Source organism: Euprymna scolopes, chromosome 27 (assembly GCF_053919585.1).
Source record: "Euprymna scolopes isolate OS-2025 chromosome 27, ASM5391958v1, whole genome shotgun sequence".
Lineage (NCBI taxonomy): Eukaryota > Metazoa > Mollusca > Cephalopoda > Sepiida > Sepiolidae > Euprymna > Euprymna scolopes.
Genome location: NC_136508.1, coordinates 15450566 through 15470014, shown reverse-complemented (window position 1 = coordinate 15470014; position 19449 = coordinate 15450566).

Sequence of the window (19449 nt, the reverse complement as noted above, 5' to 3'; positions counted from 1 at the left end):
CGTTGAAAAATATTTTTTTTTTACTTGAAACAATTAGTCAATCATTCAATATGGCATTGAAGTTCAATTTTGAACTGATTTTAGATTCAGTAGAGTCACAAATATTATTTATAGGAAATAAATACAAGGTCAGACTAAAATAAGAAACTTAATGACGCTTTTATTTAAACTTTAAATTAAAGAGGTCGAAAATTTTTGCAACATCCATATTTATATATTTTGTAAATAAATTGATATATATTATTAATCTCGAATTACTTTTCCTCATTTATTATTGAAAAATATACAATTTATTCATAATCAGCCGTTAAAAGGCGTTATGAAGATTTTTGAAGTATAGCTTCAACGAAAGAAGAAAATTTAGACAGGGGTCGAATATTTCTGCACAAAACTGTATATATATATATATATATATATATATATATATATATATATATATATATATATATATATGTGTGTGTGTGTGTGTATATATATATATATATATATATATATATATATATATATATATATATGATTGTAATATTGGAAATAGTATTCCAAGGTAATATAGAGATAAAAAGAAAAGAACAAATCAACTTAAGTGTTCATCAACGTTCTGTTATTCATCCAAAGAGAGTCTCGATATAGAGATGAAACGTTGAAGAAAACATAACTGCATTTGTTCTTATTTGATGTATAGTAAAATACGACACTCTGAGAAAGCATGTCAACTTTCTACCAGGTGTTTGCTCCTCAGTAAGTGCTGGCAATCAATTCATTTGCTTGATAAAATTGCGGTGTCCTCGATTCTCATAACATATATACTATTAGAAGCATGCAACATTTATTGATCTAATTTCACCAACGAGCAACATCGGATCTTCACACACGCACATACATGCATACATATACGCACAGACACACACAAATACACACACATACACACATATATGTATATAAAACAATAAATATATTATTGTTTCCTCCTGACAGGGTTTAAAAAGTAGTTGCCGATAGGCAGAAATCAGCAACTTATTGTATAATTCCTAGCGCCTCTCTACGTCACATCCTAGGCCTAGCTCTGTTCATGACCTTAACCAATTATCTTCTAAATGATATTCTTAGGCCGTGCATAGAAATTTAGTCAGACGACAAGAAAATTGATTGAAACACGTCAAAGGTCATCTATGGTCAATATGTTTCGTACACTTCATATTAAGAACGTGGTTGAATGAGGAAAATGTGGTTAATAAATTTTAATGCATCGAAAACCAAAGTTCTCTTCTTTTTATCATAATCACCCTGATCCCAACCACGCCTTTATTAAAATAAACTGCTCTTTCTTTGTGAAGTCGTACGTCTTGACAAGCTTCTGGGACTGACCTGGTCTCCTGATCTGAAATGAAACACATACATCAAATCCGTTGCCATGATCGTTTGTAAAATATTTAGATCACACTACGCTAATAAGTATATCTCTGCTATGCAATAGTCCATCTGCATAAGAGCTAAGCGCGGTCTAAATAGAGTGTTCTAGCCACATCTGGACTTTAGCTGCTCAGCCCGGCCAATCCTGCATTGATTTAGTTCGGAAAGGCTCTGAAACTTTGTAGTCGATGTTGTTTTCTCGTCGCTGCTATTTCCTTCCCACAGAAAAGATGTCGCGAGCCTCTCTGCTCTATTGCTAATTTCATGACAAGTGCCCCAAAACCCATAAGTAAACGCTCTCTTGTAAAACTTTCCCCAAAACACCGACTAACTACAACCATTATATATGATTTTCCCCACTATCTATGCCTGTTTTTGAAAATGGTTCCGCTGTTAGTTGATTGATTGAGGGTTTATATAAAACTGTGTGTCTCATCTGGAGTTGCATTGTTGTTTCTACTTATTGCGTTTTTGTGATGTTTTATGCAAGGAACAATTAATTTCTTTAAAGAATATATCTGGCGGCAGTTGACATATAGGCATTGTCCCGTGTACGTTGAAAAGTCGGAGTATCAGGACATCTAGAAATGATAATATGATGTTATAAAGTTGTTCTATAGCTTACTGTATATTTATAGGAATAATGTCCATATGATCTAGCAAAGTTTTAAAGTTATCCTGGTAGGGACATAATATGAATATGTCAGCCATATATGGCATACACCATTTTAGGTTTTTGTAGATCCTAACACAACAGTTTCTACACAGAATGTCACCATCCACATTGCATTGTCAATTGTGATACAATTAAATAGATCTAAATTGTGTAAATTGTATCTTAAAATGTTATATGCATAAGAAACATTTATATTCTGGTATATATTATATATACGCACTTAATTTATTATAACGTAAATATTTACATTTGTTCCTAACCAACAACCATCAGTCTGAGTAAATAGATCCTCATTAGGCGTCAATGTACCAACTTATGCTACAGAAAATAAACCCAACATTGCTCAGGGTCACCTGAACCATCTTTTCACCTAAAACAGAGAACTCTTTGAACGACCACATATAACTGTTTACGTTATAATGAATAATTCCTAATTTCAATATTCTTTTAAACATTCATTTTAATTTATTCCATAATAGTTTCCTCGACCTTTTAATGCCTTTTATAATATAACCCGCATCCCTACCAAACACACACAAACATACACACACTTTTAACAAAGTATATATATAAATATATATATATGTATGTGTATATATATGTATATATAAATATGTGTATATGTATATATATATATGTGTATATATATATATACTTTGTTGAAAGAAAATTAATTTGTAAATTCTTATGAAGCAATACATTTCTGTAATTTACACTAACCGTTTACAGTTTCAAACAACCACATTCATGTTTTCCTAAAAAAAAAAATGTATTTACAATAGCCAAAAGACCGTTTAAATTCATTGTTTTTTTACTGTTCATAACTATTATTGATTTTCTTCTAACGATTTACGAATGAATATATATATATATGGGTGCTTATGCACATATGTTATCACGTTATATTTTAAAATAGTATGTTTAACTTTAATTAAAGTTTTACTATATATTTTATTGATTAATTGTAAGGTAAAATGAAAGTGTTATTTTAAAACACACACACTCTACTTATACTATTTAAGAGCAGGGAAACCAGTGCATCAATACTAAAAATATTTATCTTTGTTGAAAAAATATCCAAAAATATAACTCTTTTAAGAATAAATAAACAAACCATTTGCTTATTAAACATATTTACAAGAGTAGGAATGGTATTATGACGACCCGCAGCACCCTCATATAAATAAATGCGCTCGAGGTTTGGCATGTTTAATCCGAATGTCTTTCTTTACTTCGGAGGTCGGCGGTATTAATACTATTCTGGGTACTCTAGTAAAAAAGTCCTAGACTGACATAATAGGATAATAAATTAAACAAACAATGTGCAAATATTCATGAAAAATAATTAAATTTCGAGTCAGTATTTCTTCACTAGAGGTTTATTATTTACTTATTGTATTTATTCTTTCGATGGGTTTGTTAAATAAATCCATCTGAGTCTGTTATCTTGCTTTTCTTAATTCAGGACTGATCATAGTAAGGTAACATAATTAGTGCAAGATTCAGCAGATCACGGTCAAATACTGCTAGTGCCAAATTTTTCTTTTAACTAATATAAAACTAACAATTGCACAGTTACATGATTTTTTGTTGTAATTACTTACTGTTATAGCTCAATTACTCATATCCATATATTTACAGCTGTTACACTGTCAGAATAGGCGTATGTGAGCCCAAAATAAAAAAGATTACATAACAAACGCGACAGAATCTTCGCTTATCTACTTTATTTTTGTCTCAGTTACTTAACAGTCTTTCAAAACTTCCCGGGCAACGCCGTGAAACTATTCTCCTAGTACAAAGCAATATAGCTGCATGTATTTATGAATGTAAATGTAAGATTCCCCGTCGATATAATCTTTTACCTCATTTGCTATCATCTGGATTTTGATTAAACGCGATATATTTTTTTATGGATGGCTCTGCTCAGATTTCCATCGATTTCTTGGTGATCATAAACGAGGTTAATAATTAATTAAGCGTGAAAATGCAATCAAGTGCAAATGCACGCGTGATCAAAGGCAGAACAAACAAAACTGATGAAATAATTTATACAAAAGTGAAGAGTTTCGCTTCAAAAAACAACGCACGATTTACGATAATGCAATGAAGTACATTTATATCGGAATTGCAAGTAGTTATTTTACAATTCGACTCAATCATACGTATACTTCGCGAAATGAAGTCGCATTAGCAGCAGCGGACTTTGAAAACACATTGCTATTGTTTTAGTTATTATTCTATGGAAGCTTGCGTATTACTCGATATATACATACATTCATTTATATATATATATATATATATATATATATATGTATTATCAATTCGTAAAGCGAATAGATCTTATTACACACACAAATATATACGTATATATGTAATACTTATTATAGTAAATGATTATATATATATGTATATGTGTGTGGCTATGTGTGTAAGTGTGTGCGTATGTGTAGATTATGTATACATGTGTACATTGTGATGTAATCGATGTGTTAATCACCTGAGTACATAGCGAAGAAGGCGTCTTCTTAATCATTTTTTCTTGTTAATAATCCAAATAAAATTCAGCCCAAAAAGTAAATTATCAATAAACATTTTAATCGTTTAAGATGAGTTATTGAAGTGTGGAAATGTTTCTTTTGAAATAGAATGCCACAGATTGGCACAAATATGTTGATAGTTTTCAGTACACAATTTATTGCCATGAGAACAATTGTAATACTAAAGTATAACACAACCGTCGAACAGTCTGCATCATATTATATTTCTACATAAGCTTGTCCATCTCTCATGCTTTCTCACTCAGTAACTAGCCATATATCCCCCTCTCTTGGGCAGCCCCTCGATTTCGAAGAGGACGTCTGCTAGAAAAATATACATATATATATATATATATATATATATATATATATATATATATATATATATACTAGCATTTCAACCCGGCGTTGCCCGGGTGATTGGATGTGTGTGTTGAGCAAAACAGAAAAAATGTGGTACAAGGAAGGCCAGCTCGAACCTGTGCCACTAATGAAGAAAAGACGGGGGAAACACCTGACGTCTACGCTGTTACGAGTACAGACAACGGAACTGATAGCTTTGTAAATTAAGGCAAAACAATCGAAAGGAGAGAATGACTTTCAAAAATATCGGCGAAAAAAGCGACCTACCCCTGTAGAAAGTATCCCAGTTTAATATGAAGTTATTAATGTTTTTAGCCAATTGTTCGATATTTGTCGTCTGAAGGTTCGGACTTAAAAACGATACTAATTTTGGTAAAATCCGTCGTTTCTGTAAAAAGTTTTAGGCAGACATGCAAACATACACACATACATTTATATATGTGTAACAATTTTTGTAGACCCAATTCGATTAAAAAGCTTGCCCAATCTCTGATTACCGTTTATAAAAATATCAGATGTATAGGCCAAAAATTATCTGAGTCATTTGGTAGAGACCGCAGAGGTCAATTTAAAAAAAAACTTTGACCGTTATAATGACCCCTTAACATCTATTGTGTTGGGTTCAAATCAAGTTAACAAGTTAGATATCTCCAAGGAATCTCTATCCAAAAGTTCCAGTGCTTAAACCCAAAATTGTCGGAGGAGTTTGGTAGAGTTCTCAAAGGTCAAATCGTTGAACTTTGACCCCTTTACAGCCAACTTTCTGGTCGAAAACCGATCACATCGATTTTCCCAAATCTCAGTACCTGTATATCAAATTTCGAGTCTGTACACTTAAAATTTAGAAAGTTATTATGTGGGGAAATGTACACATACACACACACACACAGATTCGTTCACTTATATATATATATATATATATATATATATATATATATATATATATATATATATATATATATATACACTAGCATCTCAGCCCAACGCTGCCCGGGTGTTTGTATGTGTATGTTGAGCAAAAAAAAAGTGGTAGTAGGAAGGCAGGCGTCTCGAACCTGTACCGTAAAGGAGGGAAAGAACAGGGTAAAACCTAACGTTTATGCCAAACCAGAAGCGACATCATTTTTTAAAATTAAGGCTAGACAATCTAAAGGAGAGGATAACTTTAAAAAACATCGGACAAAAAAGTGCCCCCCGCCGTAGAAAAGTGCCTTGTTAAAGGGGGAGGTATTAATGTTTTTAACCAATTTTTCGATATTTGTCGTATGAAAGGTATAACTTTAAAGTGATACTGGTCTTGGTAAAATCCGTCGCATCTATTGAAAGTTTAATGCACACATGCACACAGACATACATACATTCATATATTGGAAACAAAAAATTTTCGACCCACACTGATGAAAAAGCTTTCCTTATCTCTGAATATCCTTTATGCAAAATTTATAATATTTTGACCAGAAATTGTCTGGGTAATTTGGAAGAGCTGCAGAGGTACATTTTTAAAAAGTTTGAGCCTATTATGACCCCTTCAAATTGATTGTTTTTGAATCAAATCTAATTATTAAGTTAGCGCCATATCCAAGGACCCTATATATACAATTACAAGTGCGTAGACCCAAAATTGTCGGAGGAGTTGGTAGAAGTCTCAATGGTCATATCATTGCCAGTTGCTCCTTAATCGCCAAATTTCTAGCCAAACACCGATCACATCGATTTTCCCAAATCTCAGTACCCTGTATATCAAATGTCGAGTCTGTAAACTAAAATTTGACGGAGTAATTGCGTAGGGAAATGTACACAAACACACAGATACACAGATAGACAGATACACAGACACGTTCACAATATATATATACACTCTGCTCTTAAGACTATTGATCCAATCTCCTTTTAATTATATATATATATATATATATATATATATATATATATATATATATATATATATATATATGCATATATATGAAATAAAATGGAGGTGGAAGGGCCTGGATACTCAACGTTTCGCCCGATTTATGCGGGCTTCTTCAAGAGGGATAGTCATTGACGAGAGAGTCGGGGGATTGGGGCTATATATATTGATGGGGGAGAGCAGCGTGTTTTCCTTATGTAAATTAGATGTCATATGTACATGTATATACATTTTATGAGAGAAAAAAACTAAATTAGAGTAAACTAGTGTAGTGGATTACGCCTAAAAGATAAAATATCGTATAGATTAAAAAAAAATGTGTTTGGAAATATAGCGGTGATAGATTAAATAAATAAAATGGCATGAGATTACGCAAGAATCTTTTTTTAAATTAGAAATAATTGAATTGGGATAAAATAGCGCAGTAACTTAAAAGATGGTACTCAAAATAAGAATAGGAGGTGATAAAATGGAGTCTAAAAATAGATAATGATAAAATACAGTAAATAAGTAAAATAAAAATAAAATTAAGTGAAATTGCGATTTTTTTTTGTATCGCGTTTTTTTTTTTTTTTTTTTTTTGTATCGCGTTTTACCGGTGTCTCAGTTGTTTTCTTTAATAATTATTTTCGACAGAAAGGGAGCAACGTGGAAAAAACCTTTTCTTTGCTTAATTATATTGCGGGAATTGGAGATTATAGCTGACTCAATTAAACGTCGTGTGGATTTGTTATGTATGTGTTTAAGGAAAGTTGCTTTGTTAAAATCAAACTGGTGGTCGTTTTCCATGATGTGACAAAATATGGCGTTGAGTGTATTGTTGTTTTCTACATCTCTTTTGTGTTCATATATTCTTTTATTTAAATTACGTTGAGTTTCTCCTACGTATATTCTTCCACAATCAAGGCAGGTTATGGAATATATCCCGGCTTTGGTGTTAATGTTGGTATTAGTTATAATTTTACGTGTTAGATCCCTAATTGTTAAAGAGTTTAGTTTTGTTATTTGAATGCCTGTCTTATTTAGGTTCTTATAGATTGTATCGTTGTTTTTATTAATTGGTAATGTTAATATATATATATATATATATATATATATATATATATATATATATATATATATATATATAAAGAGAGAGAGTAGTTCATGGTTACATTATTATATATCAATTTTATAAATCATTAAAGTTTTCATAATTTTAGTATCTTTTTTAATTAAATTGTGAATAAAAAATTGTGAAAATGTTTATAATGTGAATAATATTATCATATGCATATATATATGTATATATATATATATATGTATGCATATGATCATATTATTCACATTATAAAAGATGCATAGATGTAGTAATGATATAATTATATCAGTTAGTCTAAAAGTAATACATTAAATATTACAACATGAAAATAAAAGGTAAATATATAAGTTATATATGCATTAAGATTAAAATATAAAAATTGTAATATATTTAAATCTGTCGTTGTAATTTATATTTTTGTTCATTATTTTTGTGGGATCCTCTAATAAATTGTTTTAATCTTCAATAAAAATGATTTTCTATGAATTTCTATCTTTATATAACAAGGTAGGAAGTTGTTTCTTACTTTACTCTAAACTCACGTTTTCATGTCAATCATTGAGAAATTCCTGCAAAAATGTTCTTCTTAGAAATACTTTCATCTGTTTTGTTAATTACTACTGACCATCGCGGGAAATGTATTCTCTGAGTGACATCAGGTATTGTATAATTCAAGAGAATGCAAAAAAATCGACAGATAATTTACTATTATGCAAAATACTAATAGAATTGTTAATGCAATGTACTAATAGAATTATTAATAAGCTATACAACTTGTACATTATACTTCTTTACATTGAATTCTTTAAATGTCTTTCTGGTGTGTTCTATATGAATGAGAGTTAATGGTTTCTCTGTAAAAAAAAAGGTCAGGAATCACGAAGATTCTCGAGACGTAGGTTATACAGAATTGTGTTCTTCTTGACTTGCCTTTAATTATATATTCTCTTGCGTCGGCTTCAGTTACTTGAAATATTAATGTCTTTTTTCTCTCACTCCTTTACACATCGCCATGAAATATCATCCTAGATCATTACTTAGAGTCATTTTTTCTTTCAATCTTTTGCTGTGCAATTATCTTTCCGTTTTAATCTAAACTCTGTGACCCTAAACTGCCATTACCATAGTGCCATTTTACGGTTTTTTTCTCATTTATTTATCATCATTTCCAAGTTCATGCTATAGCTGCAGTTCAGTTTTACGCCTTCATATTTCGCAAAATGGAGACTTATTGTTTTGTTATTTGCTAAAAGTGTTTGTTCTATATTCTTTTATTTTTTTTCCAAATTTTCTATCATTGTATTTTATTTTATTTGGGTCATCTTTCGGGATTAGATATTATTTTATTGTTAACATTGTTTTCTGTTATCCCGGCATTACTACGGTAAATTAATATAGTACAAAAACCTTTTTTAAGCGGTGATGCTTTCATTGAGTTTGGTGTCCGAATACGGTATTCACACTCGTGTAGCTACTGTCTGATCTTCACAACTGATCTGTAAAACCATATTATGTAATACTGAAGTGATAACTACAAAAGAAGTCACGATGTCTATGAATTTATCTTGAAAATCTCTGAATATGCACATCCTGCTGAACGTTTTTCTTTTCTTTTTCTTGAACTAAATCATCGTGTGCTGTGAGAAAAAAACGTTGTTATCTATGTGTAACAAATTACAAATACAGTTACTGACATAGAGCTTATCGTTTATACTACTAAGAACTACATTTAGAGGAAAACATATTTTGGCAAATACATTGAGCACAGTGCCAAAACTGTTTAAATAACCGGTCAACCTAGCAAGAAAATTACTCACACATCAATTTATCCTATGCCTACACAAACCAACATGTTACCATATGCATTGAAAATCGGTATCCCACGTAGGTCGCAGTAAAAACCGCTAGTCTCCCTATCTAAAGCATAGTCTTTTAATAGTCTTAACCTAATAGCTTTCGTACTAACGGCAAATCTCCTATCATTTCCCATTCGCTGCAAAGTTTCCCCCGTCTGCATGTTTTATAAGTGCATAATTGAAATATGCAATGATGAAAGTGTACCCCTGAATGTACGTATTCCCAACTATGCGACAAATGTTTGGCATTTCTAAAAGTCGGAAATCCTTACACGACAACCAGGTCCATGGAAATAATTTAAAACTACCTGGTGAATATAACGGGTGGGCTAAGTGCATACGTGATATAATTATTTGCATTTAAAATACATGGTAAGATTTTCATACCATATCACTTGGTTGAAGTATTACGCATGGAAATCTTGGATTCAATAGAATGCTTCATCTTCAGCCAAAACAAATCAAAAATGTCGGGATTCAAAATAAATGTTGAATGGCTATATGTGAGAATTTAAATACCTACTAATAATTATCTTCGATTGTCTAAAACCTCTCTTTTAATGGTAGATTCTTCATTAGCTCCATGCATATATATTCTCTCACAAGAATTAATAAATGAGCAATTATATATATATATATATATATATATATATATATATGTGTGTATATATATATATATATATATATATATATAATGATTTTATATCCCAAATAAGGTAATATATGAAAAACACGTAATATGGTGAAACCTACACATCCCCCAAACAACCTAATTTATGAAATACCCGCATAGCCTATATACGCTTTATAGTAAACCTATATTAAAAAGAAAGAGTATATTCTAAACTTCTGTTTAGCCTTAGAAATAGAATTTAATTTGGATGCGATATTCGATTATATGTGCATATTAGATATGCTTCGGTGTTTATCCTGAGAAATGAGACTATGATTTGGGAGTTTAGGCACTGAAAAACTTGGTTGGGTAAAGAATTACGTCGGTTTTGAACGTCCAACTAATAATATATATATATATATATATATATATATATATATATATATATATATATATATATATATATATATATATATAAACACGAAATTATTTTACCCCACCCTAATAAAATAAAATCATATATATAATGGAGATTATAGACAAAATTCATGATGTTCATTACAATTTGATGTACTGAAATAAGTTCACAGTTGCTTTGGAATGTTTAATTTTACTGGAATTCACAGTCTGAGTTCGCATAGATCTTATTCGGAATCTACCAGTCAACGAGAGGTTTTAAAGAATCGAGAAGTTTCTTTAATAGCGAGGTCATCTATCGTATATTCTATTCTGCTGAATCAATCATAGATATTAATTGGCTTTCAGAAAATTATGGTTTTGTCAGATTAAATACTATTAAGATGTGTCTACATAATTAACATTGTTACTTTTTTAGGTAAATATTTTTAATGAAATCAAGTGGTGTGTACAATTACGAAGAACGATATGCAATAAAATTAATGTTTCTAATATGAATACATGCCATAGAAACTTATGGAATACCCCAAAATGCGGTTGGACACTCTTGCATTATTTAAGATGTACAGTGAGGGATGATGACAGCTGTGTGAGCCGTAATAGAATCAGAACACTATAGGTGATTGTCCAAATATAGAATGTCATGGATAAATACAGTCGTCTGATAATACAGTTAATAAGCGCACAGTTTGATACCAGTGCGGTAACTGTGCACAAAGTTATTTACGAGAAACTGATGATGTGAAAGATTTCCGTGAAGTTTGTACTAAGGGAGATTAAAGAGGATTATAAAGAAATACGTTGTAATTAAAGCAGAGAGTTGATCGAGCTGATCAATTCAGACCTTGCAGCTTTTGGTTACGTGATGCCTTGCAATGGAACTGCATATACTTCTATGATCCAGAGATACAGTTTCCAGTACAAACATGTTTGTTCTCCAAGATCCAAGACGAAACCCATGCATTGGGTTTCCATTGAACGGATAATCAACAAGTAATACCATGTTGCAGTTTATAGGGACTTTCGGATGAAATTCCGTCTGAGGACAAATAATTTTCTTACTTAATGGAATTTCCACCAGGACGGTGCACGTGTTTACAACTCGTTCGTTCTCCGCCGTCAAGTTCAAATGTTGCTCTTTGAGATCTTTGGTTATTCTCTTATCTCAAGACAATTAGGTAGATGAAAACATCTCTGACGAGGTTCATTTGCACACTCACACAAGCAGACTTTTATAGGGGTTTCAAAAATATGTTTGAACGGTACGACAAGAGCATATAAATCGAAAAAAAAAGATTACTTCTAAGAGGATTAGAGTTTCATGTGCGTTCTATCAATCAAAGGTTTTATATTAGAAAAAAAAACGTATTAAAGGCAGAGTGGAGGACACAACTGAAAGGCATAAAGAAGATCAAATACCTAATTTCAAGCAGCGTCACTTCATAGTTGAGCTGCAACGAACTCTCAAGAGTATGACCACTAATTCTAAGTATATTTCAGTGTGGACTAAAATATTTCGCAGTGGAACTAGAAAATAAAATAGCCACTCCCCCTTTTGTGTAAGGTTGATATGGATTTCTCACAATTCTACAGTGCAGTATGCGAATCAACACATTTTCGTGGGTACGAGAGTGAACACGTTCCTAGACACAGTGACTCACTTGGTTCCTCTTCTTTGTACACGCTTTCCACGAATGCGTAGAGCTGAATAAAGAACGCTTAGGAAAATCATTGAACAACATCTATTAGGGAAATAAGTACTGACATGGGAGAGTTGAGATTAAATATTAAACTGGTAGAAAACACAAATGCTAAAAACATGAACCAACACTCTAACTTGCATTTGTCGAGATCCGTGATGTAATTTGATAGGTAAATTACTCCAGAATGAAAAATCAATTTTTTTTAATCAAACTCATATATATATATATATATATATATATATATATATATATATATATATATATATATATATATATATATATATATATATGTACATGTATATATGTATATATATGTACATATATATGTATACGCACACACACACACATATATATATATATATATATATATATATATATATATATATATATACGCTCCGTTTTTGTTAATCGTCAATAAAATATAACGAATTAAGAAGGAGAATTGATATTCAGTATAACAATAAAAATAAACCCCAAAAAATTGCCATCGATTTACTTACCGGCAGTTTCCGGTGTATCTTGTAATTCTACAAATTTTTCTGTCGAATAAGGAAAACTTCACGGTATGTCAAACGGACGCCGTTACGAATCGACAGGAGTGATACTCCTTTTTACTGACGGTCCGGCAGATACTGCAAGCAAAGACCATATGTGGGGGCGACCCCACATATAAGACCTTGGTCAATGTAGGGGCAACCCTTCATACCAATTGTCACTATCCAGCTCCCCTCCTCCCCGGGGAGTTGGTCCCTATTTCCCCTTCACTCCTCACAGTAAAAATCGGCCTTGTGCCTAATTTGCTCGGTGGGGGAGAAAATAAATACCATCTAGTTCGCTCTTCTTGGATTTTTGGTCAAGATCAAAATGTAGTATCTGTTCCGGCAGATAGTGCAAGCTATGACTAGCAAAGACCAGATGTGGGGGCAACCCCACATGCCTGACCTTTAAGCAGCTCCCATTTCCCACCTCTCGGGAGCTGCTCCCCTTTTTCCCTTCCCCCTCCCTTCACTCCTCACATTAAAAATCGGCCTTGTGCCTAATTTGCTCGGTGGGGGAGCAAATAAATAACATCTGTTCTTCGGATGCTGCACTTCCATTTATTGTTCGCTTTCGGTGGAGGAGAACTCCTTCACGACTGAGACAATTTTTATTTTTGTACCTTTTCTCCACGTAAAAAAACGACCCTGGTGTCAAACTCTGTCCCGTGGGGAGGCATAATAAATAGGTACAATCAATCTTAAATAGCCAAAGATGTGCAATATTAGAGCTGAGTTCACCAAGTAAATTATGAACTAGGACAGGAGACACAGTGGACGAAATTAATGAGTTAAATAAGGAGATCGGTTCAAAATTCCGTGCAAATTCCTGTGTTTTACAAAATTAATAACACAAGGTCACAGAAAACTCTGAGTTAAACGCTGTTAAAATTATACTAATTATCTAAAAATCCTAATAAATCGAATAATTAATCTTTCATATAACATTTCAGAAATGGAATACATTTTCGAAAATGTATTTTTAGATTGTCTATCATACATTAAAGATGATAATTACACTGCCCACTTTGGTACTTAAATTTACTTTCGTCCATTTTAATGTTTCTTATCAGCTGGGTTGTTGATGAAGCTATTCTAAGGAAGTAAAACTAATTTTGTATGGCTGATGAACTATATATAAATTCGGAATAAGTATTGCATACAAAAAATAATTCCTTGCCTGCCATATTCATTTGTATAATCACAGGATATTCTGCTATGTTTGTATTCTGGTTCCTATTCTAAGACGAGATATCTTTTTCTAGCGAGCGATTTTAATTTCATTTGATAAATGTTTTATAATTTGCCTCAGCCATGTACGAAATATTGCATATACATCGATAAATAAATACATTTAATTACATATGCATGATATCAGATAGTGAATTTATATAAATGTTTAAGTATAAAAAAACATCACGCATTCAATATACAAGAGTGCAACTTCGTCTGCACGAAAGATTAAGTAGTTATAGATACTTTATGTTATTGATTTGGACATGGGAAACACGTTTTCATTGTAATATAGGAAAAAAAAGTATTGCTTTGAAAATTAAGTAAGGTTTTAAGTAAGAATATCTACGTCGGTAAACAGATTGATTAGTTTTTAAGATAATCCCTCACGGTTTTGTCAATAATTATTTTAGGGAATTCAAATTCCAAAGCTGCTGCTGCTATTGCTGCTGCTTATTATTATTATTATTATTATTATTATTATTATTATTATTATTATTATTATCATCCTCATCATCATCATCATCATCATCATGATTATTATTATTATTATTATTATCATTACCATTATTATTATCATTATTATTATTATTATTATTATTATTATCATCATCATTATCATCATTATCATTATTATTATTATTATTATTTAGAATATTATTTATATCAAATTTCTATAATTTTGTATTAATTGCTCGTTTTTTTTTTTTGGCGGAATGTGATTTTTGTAAATAACTTGTAAATAAGTCATTCATGTAATAAGCGATGATAGTATATTATGAAGTGTTACTTTAAAAAAACCGTATATGATTAAATGATGTGAAATCCGCCATAAGTCTGCGATGCTTTTGTGTATTTTCATTTCCTCAAATAGTTTTATGTTAGTAGTTTTAAAATAAACATTAATAATTTGTATAATTTGTGAATTTGAAAAACATTCATATATTAGATTAGATAATCAGAAGATCCAGGCAAATATATTAATCAATGTTCTAACTAGTGCCTTATCAAATTAAAAATATTTATAGTAACTGATCTTTTATACACAATGAACAGCGGCACGAGGTCAAAATTACGGAAATATTAATGAGATCGAATTGAAAGAATTCTTACTTCACATGAATATAATTCTTATAAATGTGGATGCAGTAATGGTGGATGAAAATAGAGCAGCTTTTTTTGAGAAATGAAATAAAGACTCCCGATATAAATTTCTTACACATGAATTGATATAAAAACGGTCGAAAAAAAAACAGTAAAGTAACAAGTAAGAATAAGACCAATGTTTAAAACAATAAAAGAGAAACACGAAATAAGAGAAATTATTGATATCGTGATTGAAAAGCTAATTTCTGTTGTCTGTATATATTTTGAAAAATCAATCAGAAAATAAAAATTATAAATAATAAAAAAAATATAGCCGCGTTTAAATATATCAGCTCACATACACAAGAAAATTATTTTAAAATGTAAACAAATAAATAAATAGACCAATATTGTCTGTACAGGAGAAATCGCAATTAGATTCAGCTTCAGTTAGTACGGACACTTTCCTTATATATATATATATATATATATATATATATATATATATATATATATATATATATATATATATATATATATATATATATATGCATATATATACATATATATATACACATATATATACACATATATATATATACATATATACATATGTATATACACATATATATACATATATATACACACATATATATATACATATATACACACATTTATATACACACATATATATATACATATATACACACATATATATACACACATATATACATATATATAAATAAATATATATATATATATATATATATATATATATATATATATATATATATATATGTATATATATGAGTTCGGTTATAAAAGAAACATTAAAACGCGAGATCGTGAGATTTATTCAAAGACGTTTAAGAAAAGATAAACGCAATATTAGTACAGTCAGTTTCAAATCTTACGAAAATCGCTTATATTTAGTCATCTATGTAAAAGTCCGTCATAGCTTGATTAATATCAAAAGCTCAGTTACAAGCCGATTCACTTAAATTTACAATTAAATAAAATTAAAAAAAATTATCTTATACATCAACAATCATGCAAGATTAAACCGAATAAAATATGATTGGAACTTGAAATATCAGTTGATTTTTTTTATAAGTGCGAGACCCCATTTTTGAGTAGAGGTATATAAACCTCCACTGAAAGAATACAGACATAGTCGGCAAGATATTGGACCTTCCTCTTTGAACTTGAACTGAACGATATCGAGATGTTCCGATCTTTAGCCAGCAAGAGTTCATAATCGTTTATTATTTGTCGTTCTTCTTGTTACAAGAGTCCAGCTCATATGTTTTGCTGCGAACATTCAATGTATGACACGGTGATCCTGCATGTAGATAATCGATAACATGGGCCAAAACGATATAAATCTATGAATGGAATTTTTATGTGGATTTCGATATTATTGCAAAATACTTATACTGCCATCTTATAAGCGACGAGAAAAATATAATATTTTTAGTCGTGTCGTTCTTCTCGATAATGCGAAGCAATTCTTATTTAATAGCATCTATCTGATCCATCTTTGTGATATTGCAAACTGTGTTAATATTTCCTCTGGGACACAGTTGATAAATAATAATGTATATATGTATGTTGCATTCGTACATAATTATATATATATAATATATATATATATATTATATATATATAATTTAAAGGAGATTAGAACAACAGTCGAAAGAGCTGAGTGTATTCCAATGTAACAGTGAAATTACTAGTTTAATTAAAATACAGGAAAGAGAAAGTGCTCGTTGTAATTTAGATATATAATAAGCTCGATAGGTAAATATCCTAGAGCTAATTCAATATTAAGTAATGTGATTGATAATTTAAATTTTAAGAATCAAATTATAATTAAATTAAAAATCTGTTTCATAAGAAGGAACAACAAAATCAATTATCAGATAATTGATTTTGTTGTTGCTCCTTCTCATGAAACAGATTTTTAATTTAATTATAATTTGATTCTTAAATTTTAAATAATCAATCACATTACTTAATATATATATATATATATATATATATATATATATATATATATATATATATATATATATATATATATGGGCGGAAAAAAGAAATTCCGACTTGTAATCTTTAAAAAAAATGGCAAATTCAAGCTAAAATTAATGTAACTGCTTAAACAAACTATACCTCATAAGATGGTTCTTTTATTCTTTTATAATTATACCTCTTCATATGTGATTTTTAATCAAAAATATTCTAGCGTTCATGTCAATTTAAAAAAAAACAAAGTCAAATTGAGGGGGCAAATAGAAAGTGCGCACAATGGAAGATTATTATTTAAATGTAATTTTAGGGCATTAATTCACCAGAAATAGAGCAGGAAAATAATTACCTAGTTAATAATAAGTAGCATATCCCTTCTGCAATTTGACAACCTGCAATGTTTTGAGAATTCCTTGAATTAGACTGCAGCAATACCCCGGGGAAAGGGCATCCCAGTTTTCTTTAATTTTTGTCCAAAGTTCTGACAAATGTGAAATTATATCATTGCGTAGATGTTGCTTCAGGCAATGTCATACGTTTTCGATTAGATTGAGGGTTGAAGTTTGTACAGGCCGATCCAACACGGAAGATTATGCTCTTCCAAGAACCTCTTGACATTGCCAACTGTGTTAATGGAAGCATTATCCTGCAGAAAGATGGGAGCATCATACAAATTACAATACTAGTGTAGAAAATGCTTAGTAAACCTATTAATGTACTCCGTCGAATTAATTCGACCTTGCAAGCGAGCTATAGGCCCTGGACCATTGATACTAAGAATTCCCTACACCACAACAAAAACAGCGTGGAAATTGAACAGCTAGGATTAAATTCTTCCGCTTTCCTCCGGCGGACGCACTGCCTACGATTACTGCTTAGCCTATTGGATGTGCTATCGACGCTAAAAAGCACTTTTGACCCATATGAAGAGCCACGATTTTAATTGCATCTGACGAACCTCATACGGCGCATTCTGTTCTTTACAGAAATCATTGCAACATATCTTCGCAAATTAAATTATTTAATTTGTTCTTGTCAGTAGAAAGAGGCACTTTTTAACAAGATTGCACTATTGTTGGATTTAGGTAGCCGTTTGAAATCTGTTTTATGAGCTGCGGATCATTATAGCATTGTCTCCCCTGTTAATATAACTCTAGTACGACCAGCCTTAGGGGTATAACGAACACTGCCGGTGTGTTGGTCCTTTAGTTACAGTGTTTCGTACAGTTTTCTTATCACATACCAATATGCGGCCGATGTTTCGATTGGATGAACCTTAGAGGTGGAGATTAATGATCTCATGGCGATCACTAAGCCAAAGTCCTGGTATATGGACTAAATGTTTCGTTGCATATCCTGGAACATCAAAATCACTATTAGAGATGCTTTGTTGCCTGTTAGTGGATATTTTAAACTGATTTAAGCTGCTTTTACGACAAATTCCTGCTGCGCCCTTTTTGTTTGCTTCCTCCGTTTTAAGTTATTTTTTTTAAATTGACGTGAACACTAGAATATATGAACTAAAAGTCAAATATAACAAGTAAAATTATAGAGAAATAAAAGGCGAATATAATTATGTATAGGGTGTTTAAAAACTTAGATTAAATTTAGGTTAAAATTGCAGCTTTATAAAAAAAATGACAAGTGCAGACTTTCTTTTTGCCGGCACTATATATATATATATATATATATATATATATATATATATATATATATATATATATATATGGAAAATGAAATCACAAAAACTATAAATTGTTAAATATTAAATGGGTCATTTCTTCAATAAAGGTATACAAACATTGATTTGGCGATAGAGAGAACTCTTTATTCCAAGGAAATTCGAAACCTAATTTTTCTCATCAGAATAGTAAAGAAGATTAAAAAAAATATCAGCTTTGCGTATTCCACTCTATATAATACACTAGTCCTTTATCTTGGAAATCGATATAAAACTCCCCCTAAAATGATCTATAATTTTATTGATTTTAATCA